The following is a 14,239-nucleotide window of genomic DNA, read 5'->3' as shown; positions in this document are numbered from 1 at the left end:
GTACAGCTTAATTTTCCTCTCCAACTCAGCTGTTATTTAATTCTCTGATGGTACATAACACTGAGAGGCATATAGACTAGGAGACTAAACTGGGACTGGGGACTAGATTTCTGAGTTCTAATCTCAATACTCTCACTGATCTGCAGGGCAAGCATGACCTTGGACAAGTCTGAGTTTCCCCATATTTGATGGGGATAATTTTACCTCCTGGGGTGTGGGAAGGATTATGCTTTGAAAATAATAAATCATTGTATTTAATGCTGTAAAAAGTCTTGGGGAAGCTGTTCTTATAGGAATGATTCTACATTAAATGAATGTGTTACAGGGTGGTGGTGTGGTCAGCCACTGGACGGAAACTCAGAGCTCTACTTCAGTTCTGTCTCTGTTACAGCTCTGTCACCTTGGGCAAATCACTTTCTATCTCTCAGTGCTTCAGTTCTCCATGCGTGCAATCGGATTAATGATACTTCCCTACCCCAAAGGGGTTTAGTGAGGGAAATTCATTAATGTTTGTGAGGTGCTCAGACTCTCAGCGACCAGGAGCTATATAAACTGATAGAAAGTATTGTATTATATTGTTATGCTGGGCTACGAAAGTAATGGCTGATATTATGCAATACGCAATCAGCAGGTTTTCTATTCCTGTGTTTCACTAAGAAATCTGGTACCTGAACACAAATGCAATGATGTAAGTAGCTCTACTTCCAGATGCTACCACCCTGATTTTGATCTCACTTGCACCACTTATTTCAATAGTTACTCATGTTATGGGGCCAGATTGATGATCATGTGTAACTACACTATGAGTAAGGAGGTCGTCATCTGACCCACAAGGACTGTAAGATCCAAATTGGGTCTTCTGACACGCTCAGTACTTGGAAGGTATAGACAGATTTTCTGTCTGTTCTCTTGTTGTTCTTCCTAGAAAAGTAGCATTAAAACATTTCAAAGTGAAGACTGTGCATGATTTTAACAGCACTCCCTGCAGAACTTTTTTAAAGGAGCATGCAGAATTTCAACAAGTGTAATTAACATCAAGTAGGGAGTGGAGCAATAGCCATTCATGATTACCTCCTGCTGCCCTGCCCACCTGCTAGCCACCAGCTGCTCTTCTTCTGCTACCTTATCTACTGTGCTTATTTACAGTGGTGCCCAAAATTCTCCACTTGTTTCTTTCAGTGTTTTCCCAAGGGATCATTCCATTCCAACAGCTTATCTGTGAACCAGCTTTCAAACCCGGTTGTGATGCTCCTGCTTCTGTGCAATTAATGGGCTCCGTGACAGAATCACTGGCTGGAACTCTATATGGCCCTTGTTATGCAAAAGGGCAGCTGTCACAATGGTCCCTTCTGGCCTCAGAATCTGATGTGCCAGATCCTCAGATAGTGTAAATCGGCGACACTTACACCAAGCTATGAGGCTACATCAGGCCTGATTCTCATCCATGATCAGTTTAAAGTGGTATAAGTTGATTAGCACCAGTAGAGTAGCTCCAGATTTACACCAGTGTTTATCAGAGTAGAACCAGGCCCACAGAGAACATATTTTTACTGCACTTACCCTTCCCCCACCCCACTATAATCCCCCACCAGCCATCTAAATCCCAGTTCTAGAGGTTCTTCAAAAGGTTTAGAACAACTGCACTGCTCACCCCCGAAAGCGCTGATAGTACATCGAACGGCCCTGAAATATCAGCTGTGTAACTTCAGTGGAGGTACAGCTAGAAGGGGTGTCTGGGTGGAAATCTTTCTCAATGCACTAGACTTTATTGTTTGGGGTGGGAGGGAGAAGCCTCTGCATGAAGGGCCACCTGTTTTCCTCTCTTCAACCCTCACCGTGCTGTTCCCTCAGGAACCCCCCACCGCTCATAAGTCTCTTTCCAGAGCAGCACCAGGACAAGGGGGTCGCTGAGCAAGCAACAGTATGGTGCCTGGTTCCTCGCTTGCTCCAAGGGGGAAGTAATCAGCACCAGCCCTATCCCTGGGCTGGATCGCTTCCCCTCCATGCTGGCTCAGCCGGTATGTGCATTGGGTGGAGAAGTGGAGCCCAGACTGTGACACTGTACAGCCTGCTCACCCATTCCCCACCACAGGAAGGAGAGCAGTTGCCCTGCAGAGGCCGCACTACCTGTATTCCACACCACTGCCTGCAACCTAGGTAGCCCAATCAGGGAATAAGGATGCTCCTTATATGCCTGACCAGGGAAATATAGTGTGAGTGACAACCTCACTCAGTTGTACTTTCTCTCATTCACGTCCCACTTCACACCCAGTGTCTTATTATTATTAACGATGTGTTGGCCCACTGAAATGTTTTAATTACTCTGTTAATCCTGTTCAGTTCCACATGCTGCTTTCTGTTGGCAAATCATCTTTGGACTAAGTCAAGATGTATTTGTAGATTTACATGCCGTTTCCGCTCATCAGATCAGAGTGCAGCGAGTTGCTAGGAGATAGCATTTGATACATAATACCCCAGTGACTTAAGCCAGAGGAGTGGCTTAGTGAGCTAAGATTCAGGATTGAAACACCTACGCTCCCTCGAGTCACTGATCCAAATCTCAGCCATGTCAATTTAGCCTTTCATTCCTTCCAAGGTAGATCAGTGTGCTTTAGTGTGGGGGAGTCTTTCTGACAAGACCTTAAAAACTGACCTTCTCCAAATGAAAGATCTGATGGTGCTGTTTGTAAGAATAGGGGGTTTTCCTGATGTCCTTGCCAAAAGCTCCCCTCTCTTTACTCTGGTACAGGGAGCTGATCTCCGCCTCTCTCTCACCCCCAGCCATGGCTGTGTTCCAGTGGGGCTGGTTAGCTGTGGTTTGAGGCCCTTTAGGACCCTCCAGGATGAAATGGACCCTTGCAGTTTAGTTTAGTTTTATTATTTATCCTTTGTGTTTCCCAGTTTAGGCCAGATCATGGCAATGAGACAATGCCCCCCACTGTGGGGACGGGCAGTGCAGAGCCACGTCGCCCCTGTGGGAACTCCAGTGGGGGACTGTGCATCAGGCAGAGAGTCCCTCCCAGAGCTCAGGAAAGTATGCACGACTGCTCAGCTGGCTCGATGGACCAGAGGGAAGGGGGAGAGTGGCCAGAGTCCCACCTATTTCTTCCCTTTTGCAGGGTGATTTGAATCCCTCAGGGTGTTGGGGGAGAGCAGTCCCTTGCAAGGAGGGAGGAAGGCTGCCCCTGTGCTAGGGTCAGGAACAAGTGGACCCTTTGATAACAGACCAGGGTGTACCATCTTCTAACTGCTTAGGTGTGAAAACACAACAGCAACGTGTGAAAGTTCCAAAGGCTTGTCGTTCTCTGCCAGCATCTAACATTGAACTTACATTGAACATTTTTAACTTTAATGAAGAAATAAGAAGCCCAAGTTCCAGTTCCTGTTTCTAAGAGGCACTTTACACTGAGGGAAGTTGCAGCAGAGAATTTTCAGCCTCAGCCTTTGGGAATGATGCCCTAGGCCCACTCAGAGAGCTGCTCCATTCATCAGTGAAGTCTGTCGCAAGTGTCTGGCTGCCAGTTGGCAGACACAATAATTACAACTTCATCTTCCTGTCTGTCTTTGCTTTCCAAGCATTTCCTAATTCTGCAGTGGAACCTGGTCACAAACTGTGTGGCCCCACAGGCCAGTGTGTGAGTGAGGGTTTCATACACAGAGCAGCCTAAAGCATTAGAGGAGGTCGTTTTATCATTCACGACTAGCTGCTGAAGTTAGAGATGGCTTATGCTTATTCTGGAGTTAGTGACCGGCAAAGTTATGAGTCATAACTTTGAACATATAGCCACCTTTATGAGCACAAACATCCAGAGGGCTGGGCCTTGTGACCTTTCTGGACAAGAGAAGAATAATGATGCACTCATTTGCTACTGAGCTGATAAATAAGATTGCAAGCACACATAAAAACATGAGGTTTCGGTGATGCCAGCATAGCATAAAAGCTTTAATACAAGGCCAATAACTCATCGAGAGGCATTTTGACTGATAAGGGCGTTTTAGGGCAGAAAGAGGATGAAACATCCAGTTTGATGAACAATGGATATAAAACAGTGAAGAACAGACATAGCAGCAGCGTGTTTGACTGGTTAGGGCACAACACTGGGAATTAGAAGAGATCAAGCTGCTAGTCTCAGCTCTGCCACTTACCCACTCTCTGACCTCGGGCAAGTTACCTTCCCTTTCTCTGCTTCCCTGTTGTCTGCCTTGTTTAGTTAGCCTGGACACTCTTCAGGGAAAGGACTGTGTCTTACTATGTATTTGTACAGTGCCTAACAATGGGACCTTGCTCTCAGTTGGCACTTCTATGTGTTACTGTAATACCCAGTTTACAAGCTAGGGCTCTGATCCCATGGGGCTACTCATGTAAAGCTAGTCTAATTTAAAACAGCATGCAACAAATGGATGTGACAATAGCATACTGGCCAACATTTGCAAACAAAAACCCTGAGGGTTTTAACTTTCATCGGTTCCCAAACACATTGCCTATTTGTGCTATTCAGACCTATTCCATTCCTTCATTCTATATATTGTACCTACCTTTCATTCTGCACCCATTTTCATTCCATCCCACCTTTCCATCCACACGTTCATAACACACATACCCCTCTTACTCCATCACCTTCCCCCATTCATTCCTCATTCACCCAACCACCCATTCTGCACGTGTGCACACACACACACACAGAAAATACATACAGCCAACCATTTGGTACACCCATCTCCATTCTACATACACTCATATCCACCCCCACACCCGTTCTGAACCCATCTCACCATTCATTATATGCACACATCCCATCAACCCCAGGAGCTGTTCAAGCTACAGGAGGAGGGGGAAAGCCCAGCCATAGTCCCTACAAGTTACAGGCAAAATCCAGGGGAAGGTTGGGGTTTCCCATGTGTTCACTGGAAGTCTCCTCCCTCCCAGTGAACACTCAGCCCCATGCCCCCCCCCCCATTCTTATTCCTATCTCCACTTTCCCTGAGGAAGGGAGTGTTATAGCCCCAATCCCCCTGCAATCAGCTCACCCCGATACCTGTTCTCCTAATGCTAATGCTTGGCTCTTCTTTCCTGTGACAGTGATGGAGAATCCACCCCAACCCTTAGTAAGTTGTTCCAATGGTTAATTACCTCACTATTAAAAATGTATGCCTTATTTCCAGTCTGAATTTGTATAGCTTCAGCTGTCAGCCACTGGATCGTGTTATGCTTTTCGCTGCTAGACTGAAAAGCCCATTATCAAATAGTTGTTCCCAAGGTAGATACTTATAGACTGTAACCAAGTCACTCCTTACCTTTCTCCTTGTTAGGCTAAATAGATTGAGCTCCTTGAGTCTATCACTATAAAGCACGTTTTCTAACCCTGTAATCATTCTCATGGCTCTTCTCTGAACCCTCTCCAATTTATCAACATACTGTTTGAACTGTGGACACCAGAACTGGACACAGTATTCCAGCAATGGTCACCACAGTGCCGAATACAGAGGTAAAATAATCTCCTTACTCCTACTCCAGGTTCCCCTGTTTATGCATTCAAGGATTGCATTAGCCCTTTTGGCCACATTGTCATACTGAGAGCCCATGTTCAACTGACTATCCATCACAACCCCCCAAAATTTTTCAGAATTACTGCTTCCCAAAATAGAGTCCTCCATGCTGTATGGATAGTCAACATTCTTTGTTCCTAGACTTACATGTTTCCATTTAGCTATATTAAAACACTGTATTTACTATTGCCCAGCTTACTTGTTTGGTATGGAAAGACAGCACCTCCATTAATGCAGGGTTCTCCAGCCCAATACAGGGGCATGTGATCAGAACAGACACAAAGGGCATGGAAAAGATGTCTTTTAAATTGTTAGCTACCTCAAGGTAACTTGAGATAACATGATTGTAAAGGAATTAATGGGCCTAGCTAGTCAGAACTGACCCTAGAAGGGGATCTTTTTTCCTAATCTAGATGCAACTAATGGAAAAAGTGCCTCCTACTGACTCTACAGCGCCACAGTCTACAGTACCACTCTCCACGTAGTTGGTAAGCTAAAGTCACAGTGCCAGGTGGCATGGATTCAGGGTCTATACTATGCTCCATGGTAGACTGAGTAATTGCATCACTCTGGTATGATTTTAAAACCTATTAGCTCAACCAAACTAAGATGATTTGTCAGGGAAAATGGGAGCAGCAGCATACAGAGCATCAGTGCTTGAAGGTGAGGTTGAATGCCTGGGGCGTTATTAAATTAACATAATACATAATTAGATATTGATTGGTACCACAAAGCATGGACTACAGTTTTCACAGACATGACCAACCACATCAATTTACCACTATGCTCTAACTGATGTAGCAAAGCTAGAATGTGTACCTGAAACTATGTTAATTGCTTTTCTTCTAGAAACTGCCCTATAGACTTTTAGCAAATCTATGTGTCTAATCCTGCTCCCGCTGAAATCAATGGCAAGAAGCCTTGTCTCCACTAGGGACAATATCACTGGCTTTCTTTAACCTTATGATGAATTTTTAGCTTACTTTTAGATAACATACTATTTATGTACTGGTACCAGTCAATATCTTCCTTCCTCCCACTTTATGAGCTGAAACCTAAAGGCGCCCACTACCCAACTTCTGGTTGTTCCCATGGTATTCTGGAGCACTGGGGAAGTTAGTTTTGGCTCAGACCATGGGAAAAGATGCTGTAAAATACTGACTAGCTTGTGTATGCGTTCCACAGCCCACTGCTGCATGGGATCTGACCTCTTCTGTAGCCTTTTAGTAGCTACCTCCAAAGAGGATATAAGCCTTGATACTACAAAGAGTTGATGAAGATTTGCTGTTAGCTAAATTGATATATGACAATAAGTCCCAACTTCTGTTCTCCATAACGTGTGGTTAGCGGGTGATCAAAGCATCTGTATATAATATATGCAGCCCTGTGATTATGACTATATATGTGTCCAAGAGAGAGAAAAAGGGAGGTGGGAAAATCTATACACAATAATTAGTTTCACTGTTTTAGCTGAGTCACGTGGCCCCTCTCTCATTAGGTGGCCATACAGACTGTTTTTCTTTTGAAATGTTAATGCAGCTCTGCAAAGGGATGGTGGATGATCAAGCGCCCATTCTCGGGAAGAATGGTTCTTTAATTGTCCCCATCTGGGAATGCACACTTGACAAAAGTATTTAAGGCACATACGTGATCTCCTGATGGCTGTCACATGCCATGCTGCCCTGTGCTGATTGGTTGTTTCCACAACCCTTCCCCTCACACTCTCTTCACCCCACACTTACCCCTCCTGACTCTCTTCTTCCCTACCCTATCCTCTTCATGCTGCCTTCTCTTCGCTTTTCTTGCTATTTAGATGCCCCCCTCCTAAGTAAACCCACTCCTACAAAAAAAAAATCATGGAAGTAACATGATGTTGGCTGCCATAACACTGTTCACTCTGTTTGTGCCTTGTCTGTTTAGAGTGTGAGCTCTCTGGGGCAGAGACCAGCTTCGACTCTCTGTCCAGCGCCTAGCACAAATGGGGTCCCACCCTTGGTTGTCCCTTAGGCACTACTATAATACATGATGCCTACTCATGGAATGGTTGGGCTCTTGTCATGGGTGCTAGGGGACAATGGGTTTGGAAGGTATAGTGTGGAGCAAGGCAAGTGCCATCTCTATTGAAGGATAGCCCTCCTTTCTAGTGATCCTGCTGCACAGAATTCATATGCCGCTTTAACCTTGGTCAGTCTGGCCGCCTTTGGGGAAAACGTCTGGACAGTAGAAGGAGGTGCAGAGTGCCTGGACACTTCTAAAGGGCAAGAGCTTGGGCTGCAGCTGGGGCCCTCTTGCACACCCTTGAAGACTAGCTAGAGTATCTCAGTGTAGATAAGAACACCTGAACTATTAATGACAATGACACCCAGATAAAAGCTAAATCACAAAGGCAGGGGATCTGTCTGAGGCTGCAGAACACTGAGCAACTCACTGAATGGCAATAACTCTCTTTGGGGAAGCAGTGGGGATGTGAGATACCGTATGCTGTATAGCAAAGGCAAAAAGAGAGACTGGTACCTCTTTTGACTGCCCAAGAAGTGCTTCACTGTGAAAGCTAAGAGCACAGAGGAGGTATCTCTCCTCAGTCAGGCCAAAGGGCCACATTTAACCATCCTGACTAAGGGCCAGTAAATAGTTCTTAGTGGAACACACAGTCTGTTGCTCCCTTTAACAGCAAACTGCTGCAGGGGTCAAGCCTGGCCTTAGGTTTCTATGGGTCCTACACAAGTAACACTGGTGTAGCGCAATGCACCTTTACTCCAAGCTGAGTCCATTTCCCTATTGTTAACCCTCCCCCACCAGCCTATTGATTGCACATCAGACCTGTCCTCTTCTCTTTACACTGCCTTCTCATAGAATTTCAAATCAAGTTCCAGGTCTTAGTCCTTATCTTCAAGGTACTCTATGTCCTGGGTCCAGGGCAGCTAAAAGATCAACTAAAGCTCTGAGATACAGACAATGTGTGACAACAGTGCTCCTCTGGCATCATGGAACCCTCTGTGATAAGGTTAAAGCTTGTTTGTGAGGGAGACAGAACTGTCTCGGGGGCTGATCTGAGACTGGGGAATGATCTCCCCCAGGAACTAAGGTCCTCACAACCTCCTGCTCCAGGTGCAAGATGCATTTGTATGATCTTGTCTTTTCTAAAATAAGTTTATGGCAACATAGATATTTAAAAAACACCAAAAAAACCTTACTAAAGCAAGACACTCCATTGCATATGCTTTTCCCCTTGGAGAAAGGATGAGAGAACAAACAATGTGTGACAGATGTATTATCGCACTGCTTAATGCACTACTGAAAAGCTCTCAGATATTACGGTGATAAGCACTGTATAAGAACCTATAGAGAATAGAATACACAACACATAATTGACTGCAGAACTCACTGTCACAAGATATGATTCAGTTTAGTAGGATTAAGAAAAGATTTAGATATTAATATGAATATATCAACCAAGGTTACTTTAGATAAGATGTATGTTTAGATGAGACCCTCCTGCACCAGAACCTAAGACAAATAGTGAATACCTAGACCTAGGAAGAAACTCCATCATGGTCATGTTGGTGAATGTACTGGTCATTATGGAAGTCTTACACTTTCCTATAAAGCAGTGGTTCTCAACCAGGGGTCTGGGGCTCATACGGGGCCACGGGCAGGTTTCAGGGGGTCTGCCAAGCAGGACTGGCATTAGATTTGCTGGGGCCTAGGGCAGAAAGCCAAAGCCCCATTGCATGGGGCTGTAGCCTGGGACCCCGAGCCCTGCCACCCGGGGCTGAAGCTGAAGCCAGAGCAACTTAGCTTCGCGGGGGCCCCTGTGGCATGGGGCCCAAGGCAGTCGCCCTGCTTGCTACCCCTTTACACTGGTCCTGGCTTTTATATGCAGAAAACCAGGTGTTGTGGCACAAGGGGGTCGTGGAGTTTTTTTAGGATGTTTGGGGAGGGGAGGGGGCTCAGAAAGAAAAAGATTGAGGATCCCTGCTATAAAGCCCTTTCATGATACTGCATTGGCCTAATCTGCAAAGGCAATTCTTATAAGACTGACCTAATGGGAAGGACGTGTCACCCATTGAATCATTGCCATCTTCAGCACCTGAGATTAATATCTAATTAATATTTGGGGTGATTAGACTCAGGCATGTCCTACAATATATTATTTCTAAGAAATAAAGTGGTAAAATATAGGCACGCTAATAAAATGCGAAAGAGTAGTGACAATTCCATTGTGTAGATCTAGACCCATAACACACTGGAATAGACAGGGTAATGAGAGTATAAAATGGATAAGCATCAGCATCCCTAACAGCCAAAATAAATTCTAAAACAGTGGAAAGACACAGCAATATCAACAATCAAAAAACAGCTCATAACTCTAATGGAAACTGCTTCATACAAAAGCTAATATTCAGACTGCCAGATAGTAGAGAAAAAATATTCAAAAATATGGAAACCATCTGGAGACCATATAAAATCAATAGATTCAACAAATAAAAACATGAAAACAGTCAGAACAAATCTCCTCCAGCTTTCCCTCCTATGCTTCTCTGCCTGAGTTGTCTATTCCTTGAATAGCATCTTTTGCTCTCCTAATTTCACCATTGTATGTGAAACAAGAATTATATATTGATAATGATAAGTGACTTTTATACCTGTTGGTTGGCAAATGCTGTCCAAATTTCCCCAGTGATGACTGGGAGGGGAAGCTTTAACAGCAAGTATACAATATAAAACATATCTAATAGATCATTTTGTTCGTATTAGACAAAAGATGTAACTAATCATTGTATTAAGGGTGGGCACTCAGCACTCGTGCCCCTGTTCCTGGATATGATCACAAGCGTCAACTCGGATACCAGTGCTGAGTGCTAGTTTCACACCACCTTATGCCCCATCTCCTGACATGTACATGTTCAGTGACTGTGATATGACAGCAAGGGTGAGCGTGGACAGCAAATTAGATAGGAGTGTCTAATGTGATATAATATCAAAAAATAACCAGTGCAATTGGGGCTACATATGCAGAGGCATCCCGTCCCAGAGCAGGGAAGTAATAGTCAGGAGCCGCAAAGCTGTTTTGTGAACACTTCAGGGACAACGTGTCATTCAACCCCGATTCTGCATCCATCAACGTCAAAGGGAAGTGAAGAGAATGGATCAATGCCATTTTTTTAAATCAAATTAATCTCATTTGGCCAAATTTTACCCCCAAATGCAAAACTCTACAGGAGGTGTGATTACCTGACACAAAATTAGGACTGTTTTGCAAAAGCAATGTAATATTTTTGCCGAGCTGTATTTACTCTTGTGTTGTATACGGAGGCAAAGGACTGGACCTAGAAATCTACCTGCTGTATCCTAACCCTATTAATAGCATGCCAGCTGGTGCACATGTGCAACATACATGGAGCACTCCAGGTGCTTAGATAGCTCCTCTCCCTGTACAGTCTGTCTCATCCCCATTTTACAGATAGGGAACAGTGAGATTAGGTGTCAGAGTAACAGCCGTGTTAGTCTGTATTCGCAAAAAGAAAAGGAGGACTTGTGGCACCTTAGAAACGAACCAATTTATTTGAGCATAAGCTTTCGCATCGGATGTTGCATCCGATGAAGTGAGCTGTAGCTCACGAAAGCTCATGCTCAAATAAATTGGTTCGTCTCTAAGGTGCCACAAGTCCTCCTTTTCTTTTTGAGATTAGGTGGCTTCCCCAAGGGCTATGGCAGAGCTGGGAAATGAAGCCCTGGCCAATGTCTTAGCCAAAAGATCATCCTTGGTGCAGCAGCTGTCTTGTATACAAAGAAGCCACCTACACCAGGGCTACCGTAACACTATGAAAAAAGACACAGCCTTAAAAACAATCATAACCATAAAACCTCAAATGAACATACTCCAGTGCTGTATATAGCTTCATTTCTGCATGTTTGTCAGTGAGTTTACATTCCCAGCCATTGTTTTTCATTAACTGAAATTAATTTCTTAGCTAAAAACAATAAACATTCTGTTCTGTTTGCCATGAAGTTAGAAAGCCCCCACCCTCCAAAATAGGCAGAATGATGGTTCCTGCCAGGAAAACAATTCATGAATTATCTTACAATTTCATTTACAATATCGTTTTTCCAAGACAGCCACAGGAACGTAAACACACACATTTCTCTTCTTTTTCAAGTTGGCTGCAGCAGATTGTGTAAGTTTGGGGAAATTGATTTTTATCATTTTAATCATCTAATCTTCATCAACCTTTTAGCACAAAATTAAACTTCTTAAAGTGCTGTGAGATAATTAATATAGAAAATAGACTCGGCGGGGGAACTGTAATACCTGCTGCCTATATGAGACTGCCAGAGAAATGAACTAGCTGGGAGCTTTAAATAAGTTCATGGGAACGATAATAATGCTGAAGTTACTTCAGTTTCCCTCAAGTATACTACATGAACTGATTAACATAATAGGTCAGACTTAATTATTATTGTCTTGGGAAGAACAGTTTCACTCAGATCCCCACTCAAATGTTGATTATTTTTATTTTTACTTTTCTTTTTTGAGGAAATGGTCTTCACTTTCAAAGTTGCTGTTTGATGATTTGCCAGTGAAAGGCTTAAATGTCTTAACTGGCCTGGTGGAAGGGATCCTGGCCCCTTTCTAAAGACTGCAAGGGGTCTTGGAAGAAAGGGCCAGCAGCTGTGGCTTGTTAGGGGGGCAGCCATACTAAGGGTGGGAGTCATCTAGGTTGCAGCTGTTTTCTTACTTTCAGGATGGAGGTGTTTAATTGGACTTTGGGGTGGGAAAAGCAGAAATAGAACTGCTTAATTGCCCACCAAGAAGGGAAGCCCTGGAGAATCACTGCATGGTGGGGGTGGAATGAGTGACCCTTCTCCAGTAAGTTTATTCTCTGGTAGCAGTACCTCATAACTTACTAGCTCAGTGGTTTGAGCATTGGCCTGCTAAACCCAGGGTTGTGAGTTCAATCCTTGAGGGGGCCATTTAGGGATCTGGCGCAAAAATTGGGGATTGGTCCTGCTTTGAGCAGGGGGTTGGACTAGAGGACTTCCTGAGGTCCCTTCCAACCCTGAAGTGCCCATGGAGAGCTGACCAGACCCCTTAATGCAGAAAATATGTACACTTACATAGCACTTGACATCTTCAAAGCACTGTCAAATATTAACTAGTTAAACAACTAATTAATGATGGAAAGATAACCACTGCTTCTTCTACTCATGAGCATAGGTGGTAGGCATATGCTATGTATGGTTTTTTACTTCCTGGGGGCAGTATTTCTTAGGAGGAAGTGGAGGCTGGTTTTGTGTATCCTTAGTCTGTTTTATTAACTTGTGCTGAACCTCTCTATTCAGCTGCATCCCCTGTGCTAGTGATCAGATTGCACCCTATTCTGCTCCTAACTGTGTCCATGCAAGTCCCAATGGGCTCTTTCCACATTTGCACCCTGCAGATTTCTACTGAAGTCATGTATGAATAAATTTGCATGACTAATAAGCATGCATGAATAAGTTTGTTATATGCGGCAATTACAGTGACTGCACAAGGGACTGCTTAAAGATCTGAAGTTTAAAAAAAACCCTGGATTGGAACTGGACAATGGGGGCAGGGGAGGAGAGTAAAGAATGCCAAATCATTTAAGGCTCAGCAGGGAATGGATAAAAGTAGCAAAAATATCAGTTAGTTAATGCTACCAAAGGAGCTAAAGGGAATAAGAAGGGCACTTAAGAGTATATCGGGGGAAAGGAAGTAAAAGTATTAGAGAGAAAATATGTCCATTAATTAATAAAGAGGATGGGCATGAAATTAATGATGACCCAGAATCTGTCTTTAATGAAACAGATAAAGAAAGAAAGTTTGAACCTTTAAGAAATTAGGGAAAAGCCAGTAAAAGTAATTTCTGCTAGGCGCATGTGAGGAAAGAGGGGAAATGAGCACATATAAATTAGCTGGCCCCGATCATCCTGGGATAATTAAGGGAACCAGTGAACTTATTACTCTGCTTACAATTATTTCTGATCAGGCATGGACCCCTGAGGACTTATCAGCTGATTGAAGAAAAGCAAATGTAGTGCCAATATTCAAAAAAGAAAAGACACATGATCCTGACACTCATGCGCCCAGAAATCTACCCAAGAAAAATAAAGGACCATAAAGTGGGGTGGGGGGGGATTATTAAGGGTCACATCATAGTTTTGTTCCTGTGAGGAGCACTGGAAGGAGATTGGGAAGAGTGCTCAGGTGGGGTGATGCAAAAAGGCTCAGGGGATGGATGCTGCTCCTTATACCGGCTACAGAATGGTGCTTCATGAACTCTCTCACGTACCTGCCTTCAGAGAGTCCTTTCAGACAGTGCTGCCAAAACGCAGTGAGCCAGCTGTCCTGGTCGTTTGCTTGATGCCTTTCACACTAACAGGCACCTGGAGGGAGAACGAACACTGACCACAATGCCTTGGGGTCAAGTAGCACCGCTACGCATGCTAGCTAGCACCCTCTTGTGGATAGGGACCCAGGACTTGCAAAGGTGCATGGGTAGCAAAGAAAGAAGCACCCCGTGTCGTCTTTCCTGCCCGGCATCCAATGTGGGACTAACCCAGCTTTGACCCTAAACATCAGTTTGTAGCGGTGTTTAACACCCACATTTCCCACTGAATTCAACTGGAGCTCTGAGCACTCAGCACGTCTGACAGCCCAGCCCCTAGA

The 14,239-nt window shown here is 44.2% G+C and overlaps 1 protein-coding gene across 1 annotated transcript in view; it reads left to right on the top strand.

Annotated features, from left to right (window-relative positions):
- The window catches only part of KCNMB2 (potassium calcium-activated channel subfamily M regulatory beta subunit 2), a 234,427-nt gene that overhangs the window by 22,297 nt on the left and 197,891 nt on the right, over nt 1-14,239 (top strand). The window lies entirely within an intron of this gene.

Source organism: Caretta caretta, chromosome 9 (genome assembly GCF_965140235.1).
Source record: "Caretta caretta isolate rCarCar2 chromosome 9, rCarCar1.hap1, whole genome shotgun sequence".
In the NCBI taxonomy this organism is placed as follows: domain Eukaryota; kingdom Metazoa; phylum Chordata; order Testudines; family Cheloniidae; genus Caretta; species Caretta caretta.
The sequence above is the reverse complement of the archived record's forward strand: the minus strand, read 5'-3'. Positions and strand labels throughout refer to the sequence as shown.